The following is an 18380-nucleotide window of genomic DNA, read 5'->3' as shown; positions in this document are numbered from 1 at the left end:
CGCCCTCCTTTATATATTATATATGTATAGTGGTAGAAATTTAACATCTTATTAAAGAGAGAAACATCCTCTAACAGGACAAATCAGTAATCAGGCAGGAGAAAAGCTGTTCATGGTATCATTTAATTAGTCCTCTGCAAAAAGCAGTGTATTACAGAATGATCAGAGAAACAAAGCATAGCGGTTCATTTTATAAACTACTGAATTGATATACAGTGTCAATCAATGCAAAATTTACTCTGGTTGGTTCATTGGTTTACACCCAAATGATTTATATAAAATAAAAGTTTATTATATTATATTCTGGTTCTTCTTGTACCTTTTGAGTTCGGCTTCCACCCTTGAAAGTTCTGTGTATATAACAGCTGTCCATTCTCGTTTATAGGACATCTGCTGATTTCTTTGTCATCTTTCAGTACGTTGTGTATATTACATCAGCTTTTCTTCTGGTACATTCTTTATTTACTTGACCATCTCAGTATTTTTCCTAAACCAATTCTTATATTTCAGTGTACATCTTGTTGTTCACTTGACGTTTATCTGGTTTCCTGGTGTCCCTGAACAGGTTTCTGACATTCATTAAGCCTTTATGCTATTTCTTTAAGATTAATGCTATGTTACTTATTCTTCCACTATATATATATATATATATATGTATATAGTACAGTATATATGATGCATGCATGATTGTGTGTATATATGCTGTGGTGACCGGCCCCAACCACGAACAGACACCAAGACACACGTTTATTGTTCTTCTTCACGTTCCAACACAGCACAATGCTCAAAACTCTCACAGTCCTCCGTTACACTCTTCGTTTCCTACCGCCTCTCCTCCTCCCTCGCAAAGCACCGTCACACTACCTCCCAACTCCGGCTCTCCCGGAATGGAGTGAGGTGGCCCCTTTTATCCCGTACCCGGATTTGCTCCTGGTGCTTCCTGATGTGGCGGAAGTGCTGCATGAGTACCCAGAAGCACACTGCTTGTATTTGCCTTTGGGCTTAGCAGCACTTCCTGTTGTGGAGGAAGTGCTGCAGTCCATGTTCCCTGGAACATTTGGGTGTTCCCTGGCAGTGCCCCAACTGGGTGGAGCCTCCAAGCTACAATCTTGTGGCTCCCCTGCACCTCAGGGCGGTCGACCTCTCATGTCCCAGGGGAGGTATTGCCGCTCTCCCGGTCCTTCCCAGGCATCCCGACTGTGCAGTCGTCTATCACACTGCCCTTCCCCCAGCTGAAGCACATAGGGCGAGGCGGCCTACTCCGCTAGGGCTGTTCCTTTCCATGGTGGGGTGCCGGCATGATGACATCCATGGCCAAGTGATCAAAGCCGTGGCACTCGTAACACCAGTGTTCCCCTGCCTGTGTCCAAGCCCTCGGAATATAAACACAGGGCGGGTACCTCCACTCTGACATTACCGCAACTAGGTTCGGGGCCTGTCTCTGCTTGTCGTTAGCGTGGCTTTTAGATGTACAGGAGGACACTGCCCCCCCGTCTTTCACTGTTGGAAGCCCTGCTTTTCTCCTCCGGTTTCTCTTTCTTTTACTCTGGGGCGCCTCGGCGGTCTGGGTCTCCCTATGGGAGAAAAAGAGACCTTGGGCCATCTGCGTCCCTGTAGAGTAGCAAGAGGCTGTTGTTAGCTCTGGGAGCGGCTTGCTTTGAGACCTGCCACTCACTAGCCGGTGTCTTGTACGCGTCTTCACTGCACCTGCTGCACAATCAGCCCATACTGCTGCATCCACTGTCGGGGGCATTGCTACTCTCTCCATAGGCTCAGCTGGGACCTCGTGAGACTTAGGATAGATGTTTGTGAGCCCCGCCAGCAACCAATTAGTGGCGGGACATCACATACACTGATCAATCTCTGACTCAATCTGGGGAGAGTCATGCGATCCTCACAGTTCCCCTCCTCTGTCGATAGGCTTAGGCTGGAGGAGGAGTCCAGGCACTCGTCCTTCTGCTGCCCTCCTGTATGAAGTGGCGACTGCCCTTCTTCATCGCCATTTCGCTCCGTCACCAACTTGCTCTCGCTGCACAGATCGGCGTGCTTCGGCCAGAGATGTGGATCCGGACAGTCCCCTTATAGAAAGCATGAATAGGGGACAGCAAGGTAATCCGCCCAGGGCAGACCACTGCTGGGACTCCGACTTACCTCCGCGATCCTGTCTCTTGGAGCTTCTCTTCCTCAAGTGGCCACTCAAAAGGCTATGCCGACCTGGACATCTTTGGCGATGGTGTGAGCCTGGGAAACCGCCACTCTTGGGATCTGCCTGGTCTTCTTCCTCCCCATTACTGCAGGTAAGAACTCTTTCGTGTGCGCGACTACACTGTGATGACCCAGGCGTGTCTGGTGCGGTCACGTCAGAAGTGCTGCAGTCCATGCTCCCTGGAACATTTGGGTGTCCCCTGGCGGTGGCCACGTGCCCCAACTGGGTGGAGCCTCCAAGCTCCAATCTTGTGACTCCCCTGCACCCCATAGTGGTCACACTCTCGTGTCCTGGGGGAGGTATTGCCGCTCTCCCGGTCCTTCCACATCCCAGGCATCTCGACTGTGCAGCCGTCTATCACAATGCATATTTGTATAACTATGTGTGCATGTATATACTGTGATGGACGGCCAGTAGCTCAACCCGGCTGACACATCCAGGATGCTAGATGGATACTTCCCTGCAGCTTAGAGGTGCCCCGGATTCCCACAGGGCACAATGGGAGATGGAGTTCGGCTTCACAGCCCTGCTGGGTGCCGTGGGTACCGCTGTGTGATGCTACAGGGAGATGCGGGGATTTTTTTTCCCATATAGCCCGGAAGTACTCCCAGGTCACCAGAACGGAAGAACAGAAGTACTTCCGGGCTAAAGAAAATACAAGTCTCCATCGGACCTGGAAATGTAAATGAATCACATGGACAGAAGGACAGGAGCACTTCCGGGTCAAGAACTATATAGAGAACTATGGGAGATCCAGAAAGCGAGCCGGAGTTGGGAGGGAGTGTGACGGAGCTGCTGGGAGGAGAGGAGGAGAATTGTGATGTTGAATTATTTTGTGTGTTTATTATAGTTACTGCCTGTTTATTGTGGTGGAGGTGCTTAGAGGCACCTTACAGAAGAAAATTAAAATATTTCTTAGTGCTTTTAAACCTGTGTCTGCATTTGTCTGTTGAGTTTCACGGGGCAACAGCGCCATCAAGCATCCACCTACTTACTATATATATGTGTGCTGTATGTATTTACATATATGTACTGTATTTATGTATGCATATGCAGTGTTTGTCCAGTTTTGTGACATTACAATCTGGTATTAAAATGGAATTTCATTTGGATTTGTTTTTTGTAATGGACCTAGCAGTATAGTATATTTATAACAAAACAGTTAAAAACTGAATATATATTCATCCCCTTTACTATGAAACTCATAAACAAGATGTGGACCAAGTGTCACATAATTAGTTGCTAAGGGTCCACCTGTGTGTAATCAAAGTGTCACATGATCTGTCACATGATGTCTGTAAAAACAGAGCTGTTCTGAAAGGCCACTGACTCTTGTGGACGAAGGTTCAAAACAATAGCAGACAGACACCAATTCAAATAAACAGAATTCTTTTATTTCTGACTTCTTGGTGAGTAGAGCGGCTTTGCCTTACAGAGCTCTAAGTGCAAAAGCCCATTCTGGGGCTTGGCTAGGACGGGTCAGCTGCATTTTATAACAGAAATCTTCAAAGAAAACAGTTAGAAAAAATAAGCTCAGTTTCATCCGAAGGTCACAGAACATTCTTACACAATTTGTTGATTACAACGGAAAGCAGAAATTCTAGTCTTATATTTTTAATTAAGCTTATCAGAAAACGTTTATACGTTTGGCATCTTAATTGGACGATAATCTAGACACTGCTGAAGCAGCTGGGAAGAGCCAAAAACTGCACTCCACACCGGCAGCTCCACCCCATGCAAGCATACCCATTCCATCTGCTATAATAATACTAGCCACACAGATAACATGCAGATTTTCATACAGAAGCTAGCAATAGATTTTAACTTCCATTGCACACTCTGCAACACCTCTTAGCAAGCAACATGAAGACCAAAGAGCACTCCAAACAGGTCAGGGACAAAGTTGTGGAGAAGTATAGATCAGGGTTGGCTTATAAAAATATATCCCAACATTTGAATATCCCACAGAGCACCATTAATTCTATTATTACCAAACGGAAAGAATATGGCACCACTACAAACCTGACAAGAGAAGGCCACCCACCAAAACTCCCAGACCAGGCAAGGAGGGCATTAATCAGAGATGCAATGAAGACACCAAGGATAACACTGAAGATCCACAGCAGAGATGGGAATAATCTGTCCATAGGACCACTTTAAGCCATACACTCCACAGTGCAGGCCTTTATGGAAGAGTGGTCTCAAAAAGCCTTTGCTCAAAAAAAAAACAAATATAAGAAAACACGATTGGACTTTGCCCAACAGCATGTGGCAGACTCTCCAAACACAAACAAGAAGGTGCTCTGATCAGAGGAGACTAAAACTGAATGTTTTGGCCATTTGTGGTGCAACCTCAACACTTTCCATCACCCAAAGAACATCATTCCCACAGAGAAGGATGGTGGTGTTGGCAGCAAAATGCTGTGGGGATGTTTCAGGGACAGGAAAACTGTTCAGGATTGAAGGACATATGGATGGCAATTAAACAGGGCACTTCTTGAGAAAAACCTGTGTAAGTCTGCCAGAGTTTTTAGGCTGAGACAAAGTTTCCCTTTCCAGCATGATAATGAAAGGTCCTAAACACGCTGCTAAAGCTCGACTGGAGTGGTTGAAAGAGAAACATTTCAACGTCTTGGAATGGCTGAGTCAAAGTCCAGGCCGCAATCCAACTGAGAATGTGTGGGACAGCTTAAAGACTGCTGTACATCAACACCGGCCATCGGACTTGAAGGAGTTGGAGAAGTTTGGCCTTCAGGAACGGGCAGAATCCCAATGGTGAGATGTGCTAATCTAACAGAGACATTCAACAAGAGATTTGTAGCTGGAATTGCAGCAAAATGGGCCTTTACAAAATATTGACATTGAGTGGGTGAATGCACGCTCAGGATTTCTGGTTTTTTTTTTTGTCTTAATTATTGTTTGTGTCCCAGTAAAAAATATTTTGCACCTTCAAAGTGATAGGCAGGTCGGAGTGGTGGCTCTGAGGCTAGGGATCTGCATTCGGAAGGTTGCCAGTTTGAATCCCATCAATGCCAGAAGTGACTCTACTCCATTGGGCACATGAGCAAGGCCTTTAACCTGCAATTGCTACATCCTGGGTATGACGTTAATCTGCATCCAGCCCTGCAAGCACGTCCTCCAACTTATAGGGAAAAATTGGAGGTTGGTGGCAGGATTGGCACTCCAGCCACCGTAAAAAGCCTCACCCTGTTCCAGTGTGGCGCTGAGGTGTCACCCACTGCACTTGGGTCCCAAACCAGATGGTCTGTCATGTAGTGGGTGCAGCAACATGATATCACCGCATGTTCCCAACCTCTTTGCACTCAATAACCCATAATGATAAAGAGAATACATGATTTCAGAAAGTTTAGTAAATGTATTAAAAATCAAAAACTGAAATCTGTCATTCATATCAGGATTCAAACCCTTTGCACTCCAATTTCTGCTCAGGTCCATCCTGTTTGCTTTACGTTTCCTTGAGATGTGACTGGCCATCGTTTAGAGAGGCACAAGGCTATGTACAGTATAGAAGGTCCTGAAGCCCAAGGAACTCTCTGTAGACCTCAGTGATCGAACTGTGGTAAGACATAAACCAGGGCAAGGAGGTACAACCATTTGTGAAGCTCTCAGTGTTTGCAGAAGCACAATGACCTCAATAATCGTGACGCAGAACGTCTGAAACCACCACGACCCGCCCTACAGTTGTTTGTCCAGCCAAATTGAGTAACTGCATAAGAAGGGCCTTGATCAGGGAGGTGGCCATAAACACAATGGTCACTCAGTCCTTTGTTGAAATGGGAGAACCTGTTGAAAGGACAACCTTCAACAGTCTCAGCAGCACTCCATCAATCAGGCATTTATGGTAGAGTAACTACACAGAAACCACTCTTCAGGAAAAGGCATATGACAGCCCTCTCGATCTCACATCATGACGAGGAAGATTCTCTTGTCTGATGAGTCAAAAATTGAACTCTTTGGTAGACCAGGCACTGCTCATCATCTGCTTCACCTGGACAATAGCAACATCGTGTTTATGGGGGTACTTCTCAGTGGCCGAGATAGGGAGACTGGTCAGAATTAAGGGAAGGACGAATACACCCAAATACAGGGAGGTCCTTGAAGAAAAAGTGCTGCCAAACGTTACGGACCTCCGACTGGGGTGGCAGTTCATCTTTCAGCATGACGATGACCTGAGGTATACGGCCAAGACAACACTGGAGTGACTTCAGGACAAGTCTGTGACTGTGCTTGAGTGGCCAAGACTTAATCCAGGTAAGGCATCTGTGCAGTGACTTGAGGGTGGCAGTTTACAGAGGCTTCCAATTCCAATCTAACAAAGCCTGAGAGGACCAGCCAGGAAGAATGGGATAAACTGCCCAAATCCAGGTGTGCAAAGCTTGCAGAGACTTACCCAAGAAGACCCAAAGCTGTTATCACTGCTGAAGGAGCCTCTACAAAGTACTACATTAGGTGTCTGAATACTTATATGAAGGAAAAATTTCAGTTTTGATTTGTAATGAATTTGCAAGCCATTCAAAAGGCATGTTTTCACTGTGTCATTATGGGTTATTGAGTGTGGATAAAAGCGCTACATTTATCCATTTAAAATTAAATCTACGGTCAGTCAGCCATTTTCTAACCCGCTTAGTCCTAAACAGGGTGGTGCTGGTCTGCTGAAGCCTATCTCAGCTAGCATAGGGCACAAGCCAGGAACAAAGAGAGGGAAGGAGTCTGAATACTTTATTTTTGAGATAAATATAAATGGGTTCCGTCATGACTGAACATCATGAGAAAGAAGAACTTCCATCTCTCAGAGCACAGAAATGCATGTGCCAAACAAGAAAATGAGCCCTCTGTTTTCTCCATTGGTGGCCAAGCACTTTTAATATTTTTGCTATGTTGACAATACAAATTAAAGGTTCCATGCAATCTGATCATTTATATTTTCTTTCTTGTTTTCACTAGATCGATGGTGCCCATTTTCTTATCAAATCATTTGTCCTATGTTGTCCGCATTTTAATCACGGCTGTCTTGGCATAGAGAAATGCTGACTAATAAAAGCTTTCTATCCTGCCACACAAGCGCCTCTCTAAGCCCCCCACTGGCTCAGGCTTATTCAGACCTTTGTGTGTTTGCAGGTTTCTACAATAACAATTCATCTGGTGATCTCCCCATGCGCAGAGAGTCAGCTGCACATCTGTCACTTGGCTTAGGACTGACACGAGCTCTCATCTGACATTATGCCTTGACCCGCTTATTGTCGAAAACAGAGTTTTGGATGTGCTGTCTGTGTCTGCATTCACTCTCAGCAAGTGCTAATATGTGTGGTTTAGGTTCATTGGTGATTTTTAATTTCATTATGAACTTGTGTGCTGACCAGAGTCTCTTACTGGTTAGGGTGCTATCTGCCTATATCCCCCACCACCTTGCAATGAACCAATACACTTTACAAAATGGACGGAGGAATGTCTGCCTGAGAGCCATCTCCTGTAATTGTCAAATCTTTAGTAAAATTTGATTAATTCATATTGATGTACCAGTAATGATTTGATACCCAGCACAGCACAGTATGGTGGTCACTAGTGATGAGCAAGCATGCTCGGCCCGAACATGTGTTCGGCTCGAGCATCGCTATGCTCGGGGCATGGCGCCACTCGAACGAGCACCACATGTGCTCGTGCACCATGCTCGAGTCTCCGCCCCACACGTTTTGCGGGTTGGAGACAGCCAATCAAGGGGCAGGTAAGTTCTGCTCTCACTGTAATGCCAGTAGCCATGTGACTCTATACTTTCATTTGTATTGAATGAGTATGAATTCTGGAATTGCAACGGCAAATTTAGAGCACACGGAAGGGTGAGGACCAAATGCGCTCTCTCCTGTCGCTCTAAATGTAAATGCTGATTAGATATGAAACGTAACCAGTAGTCAATGTGCACGCTGGCTGCTAATCAAATAGTGAATAAGCTGAGGTAAAGCAACCAAATTTATGCGTTCTTTGTCCGAACAATTACACCAATATTGCGTCGTGCTACAGAATGGCCTCTGAGAGCCGTACTTCAGACCAATGAGGGCACGCAATACCTTTCACACCTGCCCCCAAAGCCATTTGCTCAGCTGATGCTTGCCAGCTCGATAGTTTGGCTTTCCTGTGGGGGTTGATTGAGAGGGTCCTGCAGAGAATCACTTGCCAAATTTGTTTTTAGGCACCCAACCCTGTCGTAAAATTACAAAGACTCCATCCTAAAGGGCGTGGCGGTACTTAACCATCAAACCATTGCTGTTCTTATCAATAATGTAACACTAATATTACATTGCTTTGTCTAAGTTACAAATAAAGACATACAAAATATTTATCAACTTATAAACAAAATCTCATACCACAACAGTCTGCCCGATCAGAAGATGGCGGACCTTCTGGTTCTGTGGACTTCCGACAGGAATAGGCGGGTCCCGGCGATCGGACGCCAGGCGTGACCAGAGGGGACTGGGCGTTCTCATGATCTGGAATCCCTACAGATTTAATTTTTTTTCTCCAGCGTTTTTTCTGTCCACCCTGGCCATCGGACCTTACTTATTCTATGTTAATTAATGTTGACTTATATTTATTTTTTATTGTGTCTTCTATTTTTCTATTCTTCATTTTGTAAAGCACTTTGAGCTACACTTTTTTGTATGAAAATGTGCTATATAAATAAATGTTGTTGTTGTTGTTGACACCAGTGGTGGAAAAGCCATCAATCTGCGGGTCTGCAGAGGAAGAGTTATCACACTGGAGCGGCTGACAACTACCATCACCAGAGCCTTAAAAGCTGTGCCCTATGTGCAAACACATAACACTTGTCATCATTAAAAACATAATAACCCAATCACCGCTTGCTTTTCACTACCCATGCCAGTATAAAATACATTTTAACTCAAGTCCATAGATCACGTCTTCACTAAACACAAAGCAAATGTATTGCATGTCGCTTAGGGGCTGCTCCAAGTGTATCACATTTTGGTTGTAGACCACACATCAATCATGCCATATAAATGTAATCAAATAACCAATCAGGAACAGAAGGCAGGGCAAGGAGTGTGAACAGTTGGAGTGTCAAGGAGGTGATAAGGCAGGGGATCCTCATTGAACGGAGGCAACTGGTGATGTGAATGCTATTCTCTTTCATGTCAAAAGAAGGGAAAAAACATCTGGTTTATCACAGAGGGTATGAAATAAAAGCTACAAAGAAACCAAGCTTATTGACGCTAAGAAATATTTCACTATACAGGCAGTCCCCGGGTTACCTACGAGATAGGGACTGTAGGTTTGTACTTAAGTTGAATTTGTATGTAAGTCGGAACAGGTATATTATTTTAATAAATGCTATTGTTGACCGACTGTAACCAAGTGCTCTGTCTATGAATGATGGAGTTTCACCTCTCTCTAACGCTTTTATTATTTCTACTTTACTTTCAATGGTGTTGGTTTTTCTCTTCTTTACTGTATCACCAGCACTTGCATCAAATTTGTGTTTCAGAGACATTCTTGAAGGGTAAAGACAAAAGGTCAACATGAGCTCTTCTGCACAGCACTGTGCACGTTATCACAGCAGGAAGGCACCCGTCGTCAACACGTCTGATGTATAGGGTGGTCCACATCTAATTATGCAATTTTCATTACACTATAACTTATTCAGTTTATTACATAGAAAATCACCTGAAAAATCCCGGACCATCGAGAAGTGTGCGAACTGACGACATGAAAAATTGTCTTCGCGCCGAACTGCAATCGTCCCTGCATAAATCAAAGTCATCCAGACGATCTGGACAGCCCTGTACTGACAAGAGACAACTTCCTGCTATGTGCGTAACAGAACAAGCAGGCTTGCTATTGAGAATGAATGGGGGCAGCGACGGGCGGTTCATCACCAGCCCACCTCACAGTCACCTCCACTACAGCATGCTGCCTGCAATGTCCGCTGCACCGTCGCCCCCATTCAATATGCAGCCATTCGAGGCACAGTACAATGCTACCCCCGCCGCCCTGTTCACCCTAAATGGCCTCCGTTCAGCCACAACTGGGTCTCCGCTTGCAGCATTACCAGCTGCCCACCTAGAATAAACAAGCAGCCGTGTGTGGTGGGCGGGCAGTGAAACCGCTTGCCGCCGAGAGCTGCCCGAGGTGACGCTAAACTGCGCGAGCAGCGAAATCGCCCCCCTCCAGCCTCCGTCCAGACACCACTTGCAGCGTCCCCGGGCAGAAGATGACAGAGCGGCAGTTACTGAGGCGAATGCGTCGCAGCTGCGGCCCCGTTCGTATGTCGTAGGTCGAATGTCCATAACCTGGGGACTACCTATATTCAGTATTTAGGTAAAACTGCTAACAACTAATACCGCAAGTATTTAACCATACTGCTTAGTTTAATGTGCATAAAAAGAAAAGTTTAGACACCCTACATAAGAGTAAACTTTTTCAGCGAGACCTAAAACATCCTTTTCACCATTTTGGTTAACCACTCCATGGTCCAGTTTGACAAAGCTCATGCTCTCCACCACAGACCACAGAAGGCTGGGCTGTTGACACGCCCTGCACCACGCTGATTGGTCATTTGATTGCGTTCATTTTTGGCACGATTAGTGAGTTGTCTTGAATCAAAATGCAATGCATCCGGAGCGGCCACTAAACAACATGCAGTATGTTTGCTTTACTTTTAATAAGGACACACAACCTATGGACATGAATTAAAATGTAATACGCTTTTGTATTGCATTTAAAACTATACAACAACAACAGCATTTATTTATATAGCACATTTTAATACAAATAATGCAGCTCCAAGTGCTTTACATGATGAAGAAAAGAGAAATAAAAGACAAAGTAAGAATTAAAATCAGAGAACACTAATTAACATAGAATAAAAGTAGGTCCGATGGCCAGGGAGGACAGAAAAAACAAAAACAAAAAAAAAAAACTCCAGACGGCTGGAGAGAAAAAATAAAATCTGCAGGAGTTCTGAGGCCATGAGACCACCTAGTCCCCTCTAGGCATTCTACCTAACATGAATGATCACGGTGATATGGTGAAAAGCAATCGAACATTTGGTTGATATGTTTTTCATTATGATTTGATATGTGCCACGTGCATATGCAACTTATCTTGGTACAAATAACCATCCACAGAATTTGACTTTAAAGTAAGTAAATCATAGTTACACATGCAGCTGTAAAGGTGAGTCCTGTTAGAATGATGGCCAGTTAGCAGCATGGGTGAATTATATAATAATAATTAGCACAGTGACTTTAGAAAAGCAACCTGAGGTATCTAAACAAAGTTCTAATGAGGCCAAGTAGTCAGAGCCTGAATTGCATGCATGAGTCCATAGACACGGCAAAAACATTTTGTGCATCAAGGGAAACAATCTCAAAAATTATGGTGGCATATGCCAAACATGGACATGTATTAGCAAGGTGAAACACAAATTGCAGCTCTCAGACAGTGATTAATGAATACTCTTCAGGATAGTTCATATATGACACAAAATGACATCATCATCATCATCATCCCTGGTTTAACAGCCATTTGTGGGTTTACCAACAGTTACCCTCAATTTTTCCCCAGCATTCTTTGTGGTGAAACTTGTACTTTCCATATCATCCTACACCATCTCAACTACAGTATGTCATGTTTGGCATCCCTCTAGTTCTTCCCAACTCCCCCAACCACCTTCATCCTGGTGCACTTGTTCACCCAGTCATCCTCTGTCTTTCAGCCCAAATGATCAAACCACCTTAGTCCAAAAGTCTGGTGGCAGGCCTCCAGTAGCAGACCTCTGTGTGACAGCTTCAGTCACAGGTTCCCATAATGTCATGTAGGGGCCTGTGGCTGGAGGTGAGAAGTGGAGAGAGAGACTTGGGCAGATATGGATGCTGAATATAAATAAATATAGCTGCATTTTGCTAAAAAAAAAGCCTAATATCTTAAATTCATAAATGAACATATGTACAACTTCAATAAAAAAGAGTTTACTATTTCTGCATTTGTTACTGTAGCAGAGATCTCCAATGAACTAGTTACACTGCAAGTGCATTTAACAAGCTAATATCTAAACGTACTCCATTCTCCTGTTAAATATACAAAATTATTTCCTGGGAAATGATAACACAGTTTAATACATCGTATATAATACATTTGATGGAACTACTCCACTCCAAAATTATATTTTGTATACAAACTCACATTACTCTAAGTGGTGTGTAGTGATGGCTGATGAAAAAAAATTAATCTCATGTTTTCATGTAGAATGGAGATAACAAAGTTTCTGATAGAATAGGAATTTATGGTGACCAATGCTGGACAACAGGAAACAAAATAAAAAAAATAATCTCACCTTACTTATGTTGCCATCCAGTTGTATGTTCACAACATCCCAAACACATGTCTTTATGAAAATATTGCTAAATAAACCACTTCCAGAAGATCCCCTCCTGAAGATAAAGGAATGCCCACAGTGGATGGTGGTACCTGTGCTGTGAGATTTTACTGATGATGTTCTGCAGCACTTTGACATGCCCTTCTGCCCTAGCAGAGCAGTGTCCCACATGGACGACCAAGGATCACCTTCCAGACCCTGCTTAGATACGCAGTACCACTCGGGGATAAGAAGATGCACTTTCGCTAACAGTATTGTCTCTTTTTTCCTCTGCAGTACTAAGAAGATACCCAATCAGGGCAACTGAACCATGGCCGCATTATCCCGAGAAGACCCTTTAAGACTAGAAGCCACCTGGCAGAGGGTATCTCAGTTGGGTTTTTGACCCACTCTATGCAGGAACTTCCTTACTCAAACCCACTAGTGAGAGCCAGTGATATGAAGACACTGAGCAGGCTAAGAAATCAGTTTTTTAAACCAAGCACTTATTTTTGATCAGTTTTTTTGGTCCATAGCATTAAATGGGGTGTCCCAGTTGGTACCCGACTATCCTTTGGGACTTCTCAGCTCCTTCCTACCTTTACAGCAGCTAAGAATATGCTCCAGGATCCTTCTCTTACCAGACAGGGCCCACACTATAGTCTGTGCCTTTCCACAATGGAACAGGTTAGATGGACTGGAGAAGGCATCATAGACAGATTCTACCGGGGACTTGATGTGAATGGGTGCAGATTTCCACAGCTCGGACTAAGAGATCTTACAGCCAGTTTCCATCTAGTCCATGTTCCTTGCTGACTCACTATTACCCAATTGGAGTGCATCTCCTCCACCTTAGCTCTCGCTTCCTGCTGGACCAGTTGGCATCATTCTCTGCTTTGGGTCTTGTTAACACTGCCCAGCCCTGTTCTTCCTGATGACACATGTCCTACCAGTGCTCTATGGTGTATTTCTACTTCCACCTGCTTCAATGCTTCTGCTGCATTCCACTTCCTTCAGGTTCTCACAGCCTGAGAGATCTTTTGTATCAATAGGCTTCCTGAATTACAGCACCTCTCTGGCACATGTCACCATGAATTTGTCATTCAAACTGCTAACGTAACCTGCTTAATGAGGTTCATGGTCATGGGGTGTCCAGTCCTACCATGGCGGCACTGGAAGCAAGGCAGGAAACGGAAAAAAAATATTCAGACAAAGGTAGAAAGTGCAGAGTACAGAGACAATAACCAGGCATGGATCCAACAACACTGACCCCTGAGGCACAGTGCGCCTCTCGCACTGCACTTTAGATAACTGTTGATGTTGACTCTTCTATCTATCTGTTTCTTACATCTAAACGGCAATGTTTCCATCTAGTAGATCATCTCCTTTACTTACACTACCTCATCACTCCTTCATCTCCATCTATATTAACTTCACTGTAGGATCCATGAAAATGATTGCAATGTTACATATGTTGTATTTATTAATAATTGTGCTGTGTTACGCAGAGTTTCCCAGGAACATTCCTAAGACAATGGACCTTGGTTAGTTATAGTGCCATCAGTAAATCAGATGTATCAGAAGTACTATGTAACTAACTGATTAATTTTTTTTATACATTATTTGTACTTTTTACCAGGGGCTAATATTATTAGTTCACTGGAGTTCCTTATTCTTGGATATGCTATACACAATTGTCCAGGGTTAAAACCATCCTGCCGTAGATCAATTCTTGCTTTTCCTACTGACAATTCTTTGGTTTAGTTGATGGAAACTGAATTATTTTCATTTGAAACTGGTAATTAGTTAAATAATGGAAAATTGGGGTATAAATATGATTTCTGATCTGATGATTCCAACACCCCATTATCTGAGATGACTTTTCCCCATGCAGGTGAGTGGCCTGGCAGTAGAGTGGAGACACCGAGTGCCACATTTAGGTACCAAGAAGAGAAACAGAACAGAGGAGGGCTAGTAACAATTTATAAATATTGTATTCTTTATATTTTGTAAAAATGACTAACACACAGAGATTCATAGCTCATCAGCAGCTCTAGTCAGGGTATGCCAGACTAAAGTAGTGAGTCTTTAGCAGGGATTTAAAGCTGAGACTAAATAGGCATCTCTTATATTAGCAGATAATTCCACACCTTCGGGGCTCAACCTCTCACTGCTATTTTGTTAAACCTTGGAATTATAAGTAAGTCAACAGCTTCAGTTCTTAATGTATGCACTGGTTTTGTTGGAAATAAGTTCCGATAAGTAAGTAGAGTCTTACCATTTAAGGCTTTACGTGTTAAAAGGAGGATTTTAAAATCTCACCTAAACTTAACTGGGAGCCAATGCAAGGACTTTAGAATTGAAGTTATGTTGTTGTACTGTGTAGTTTTTTTAATGATTCTTGCAGCAACGTTTTGAATTAACTGAAAGCTGCATAAAGACCAATTTGAACAGCCACACATTGCAGTAGTCACTCCTACTAGGAATAAATGAGTGAATTAAATTCTCAGCACCCTGCACATTTAGAAAAGTCTTAATCTTCCAACATTTTTAAAATGGAAAAAACATGTTTAGGATAGTTTTGTAGTACGTGTTCTAAATAAGATATCAGTGTCAAAAATAACTAAGTTGTGTGTTCATTCAATAAAACTAATGGGTATTCCAGCTGAGTTAAAGAATATAGTTGCAGTCGACATAATTTCCTCAATATATAAAATTTCTGTTTTTTGTTTGTATTCAGAGACAAGCAGCTCTCATCTATCTCACACAATTAATTAAGGGCACCATTGGAAAAATGTCATTTGGTCCACAAGATAAGTCTCATCTGAATACAAGTGAAAACTAAAATTATTTTTTCTAATATTAGGTCTCAATGGAATTGTGTAAAGAGAAAAAAATAAAGGTCCCGGTACTGAGCACTGCAGGACTCCATATTTAACTTCTGAGTGTAATGATGGAGTACTGTCACTTTCTGTGTATACTGGTAATGATTTGATAAAAAAGAGGTAAACCAGTGTGACAGATAGGGGGTGCTATTGCTCCCTTGAACCCTCCGATCAAATGTCAGACACCAAGTCCAAATGTTGACTTTATTATTAACAAACAGTGCACAAAGCACCCTCCTCTCCACAATACTCATTAAATTATACAATACACTACAATAAACCAATCCTCCACTCCCAGACGTGTTGCCACCCTTCCACCCAGCTCAGCTCGCCGTCTGGGAGCTATCACAGTCCTTTAATAGTCTCTGACCCGGAAGTGTTCCAATCCCCAGTTCATGTGATTTCTTATCACTTCCGGGTCAGATAAAAAGTCCTTTTCTTCATCCCAGAAGTGCGTCACTTCTGCTGTTGCTCTGCCTATGATGCACTTCCGGGTTATAGGGCACATATGACTCTCTATGCCTCGCTGCAGCGTCCTCTGTTGGCCCCTGGGGTATCCAGCAGGTTTGTAAGGGAAAACTCCATAGTCCATGATTTCCTGCTGGCATCCGGGGCACCTCCATGCTGCAGGGAGAGCTTCATCTGGTGGCCTGGGGGTATTGGCCGTGATGACAAGCCAGCCATAGACCACACCAGGTAAGGACAGCTCAGATGTAACACTTTGATTTGTAATCATGTACTGTCAGAAAGTTTTGGAAGGTCTGGATCAAAAGTGTTACACAAATTGAAACAGGCCTAGTTTTTTAGATACAGCGGCTTACTTCTGAAAAACATTACAACCAAGAGGAACTGAAATAATCCCTACATAAACATAAAAGTTAAGTTATGAAAAAAAAGTAAACATTTTAAAAATAACGTAACATGATTGTCAATGTAATTGTTTTGTCACTGTTATGAGTGTTGCTGTCATCAAGGATTTGATTATCATTATTTCTTTCAATCAGGTTCATATTTGGAGGACGTGTTGTTTTGAAGTTACATTCCGTGTTTGTCAACCGTTGTAAAGATAACAGGTTTCATTCATCGAAGTGTTCACTACGCAAATCGCTACTCATGAATGTAAGATGTTTAACAGGCATTCCCGGTATTAACTTGTGCTAAACGTACCATGGTGTGACGTAAGAGGAGCTGACTGTAAAAAGGCAAGGAGGCGCGTATTTTGAACGAAAAGGGAGAAGACAGAGAAGGAGCGGAAAAGTGAGAAGGAAAACTGTTTAAATAAAGAGCTGGGAAGGTGAATGGAAAGACTCAGCCAGCGGTAAAGCAAGGAAGACTTCGTAATAAGGACGGTTCGGTGCATGTAGAAGGTGTAACAATAAGATTGTTAAGCCTTATGATAATGTTCCCGCACGGAGGATTTAGAGAAACGCACTGGGAGAAGTATAATCTGAACCTCTTTACAGTCTCGTTCATTTTCGGGCTGTAATGTTCATCAAATTTACGTATCATCTGGACCAGTGGCGGACCGTGCATTTCACACCTAGGCCTTCAGTAGTGCTTTGTCTGAATCAACCCGCCGCTCAAAAACTAATTTATGGTTATAAAAACCATCTTAATATGCAGAAATACAGTATAAAGAGCTGCTGCATCGCAGATAGATAGCTATTTATTGAATAGACAAACCAGGGGTGAATAAGTTCCTTTCTACTGCAGCTACAGCTGCGACACACATAAAAAACATCAATAATAACTCATAAACTTGCAATATTATTTAGGAAAATCGCAACATTTTACTCACCAAAAATTTGCATTATTTGTAAACAAAATCCATACTCCTTTCTTTCCTCAAAAACAGTTCAAGTGCTCTGTCGTACAGATTATCCGTGCACTTCAGTTCCATCAAAAAATCCCTTTCTATCACCATCGAAGCTAATGCTGAAAGTCGAACCTGCCCTGTCGTATTTCTGGCATACGTTATAATTCGCTTTAGGGCTGAAAATGTCCGCTCGACAGGAATGCTCATCGCCAAATATACCAATGTGAACAGCCGCCCCATGCTCTCATTCAGATTTTTCTGATGGAGGAAGTCAAGGAGATCAGTGGGAGATTTTCCTGCAAAATCATCCATGGTATACATTACAGTCAGTTCTGTTTTTAGCCGAGACAGATCAAAAAGCGCTCCGTGGCTCTTGTGTTAAAGTGGAGAAGGCTGCATGCGTGAAATTTTTCTTGTATTCCCGAAACTTCTGGGGCTTGAGGAGCGTGACAAACATCAGGTTTTCATGGTCTTGAAATCTGGTCTGTGTCTGGCAAATAATATTGTCCAGAATCCTGCCATGGAGATGGCGGTAGTGCGTGCGAGGATCTTGCGCTCGGAGCGCCTGCGGTGCATTCAGTGGCCTCGTAGAGTTCCTCATATCGTCTTCTATCCAATCAATGGGTCTGAATACGGTGACGTTGCCGTACACCTGCTAGAGGGCCCTACTGACACCAACTCAAAATCTGATTGGTTGAAGCAACAGTTTAATCGACATTTATTCTGTGTTAGAGTGTCTCCACAACAGATTATGAAGGCCTCTCTGCCTGGCCACAAATGATGGCTGAAATGTGATTGGTTAAATGCTGGAAGCAGCACAACCATCTGAAAAGCTATGAAAGGAAGCGGACAGACTATTTGGAATTATTTAATAAGTATTCATGGACAAAATATAATGAACATCAGTTTGTGATTTAGATATTTTTTTAGGCCAGCAGAGAATGCATGACTTCACCAGGTCTTTAGCATCGAGGCTTTATACCCTGCGTCTTCTCATTAAACTTGTATCTCGCAAATATCTTGTGCGATCTTGCAATGTCCATGACTTTATTTAATTTTAGCTCAGACCTAGCACTTAAAAGT

The sequence above is a fragment of the Polypterus senegalus genome, chromosome 11 (assembly GCF_016835505.1).
Source record: "Polypterus senegalus isolate Bchr_013 chromosome 11, ASM1683550v1, whole genome shotgun sequence".
Classification (NCBI taxonomy): domain Eukaryota; kingdom Metazoa; phylum Chordata; class Cladistia; order Polypteriformes; family Polypteridae; genus Polypterus; species Polypterus senegalus.
Note: the sequence above shows the minus strand (reverse complement) of the source record.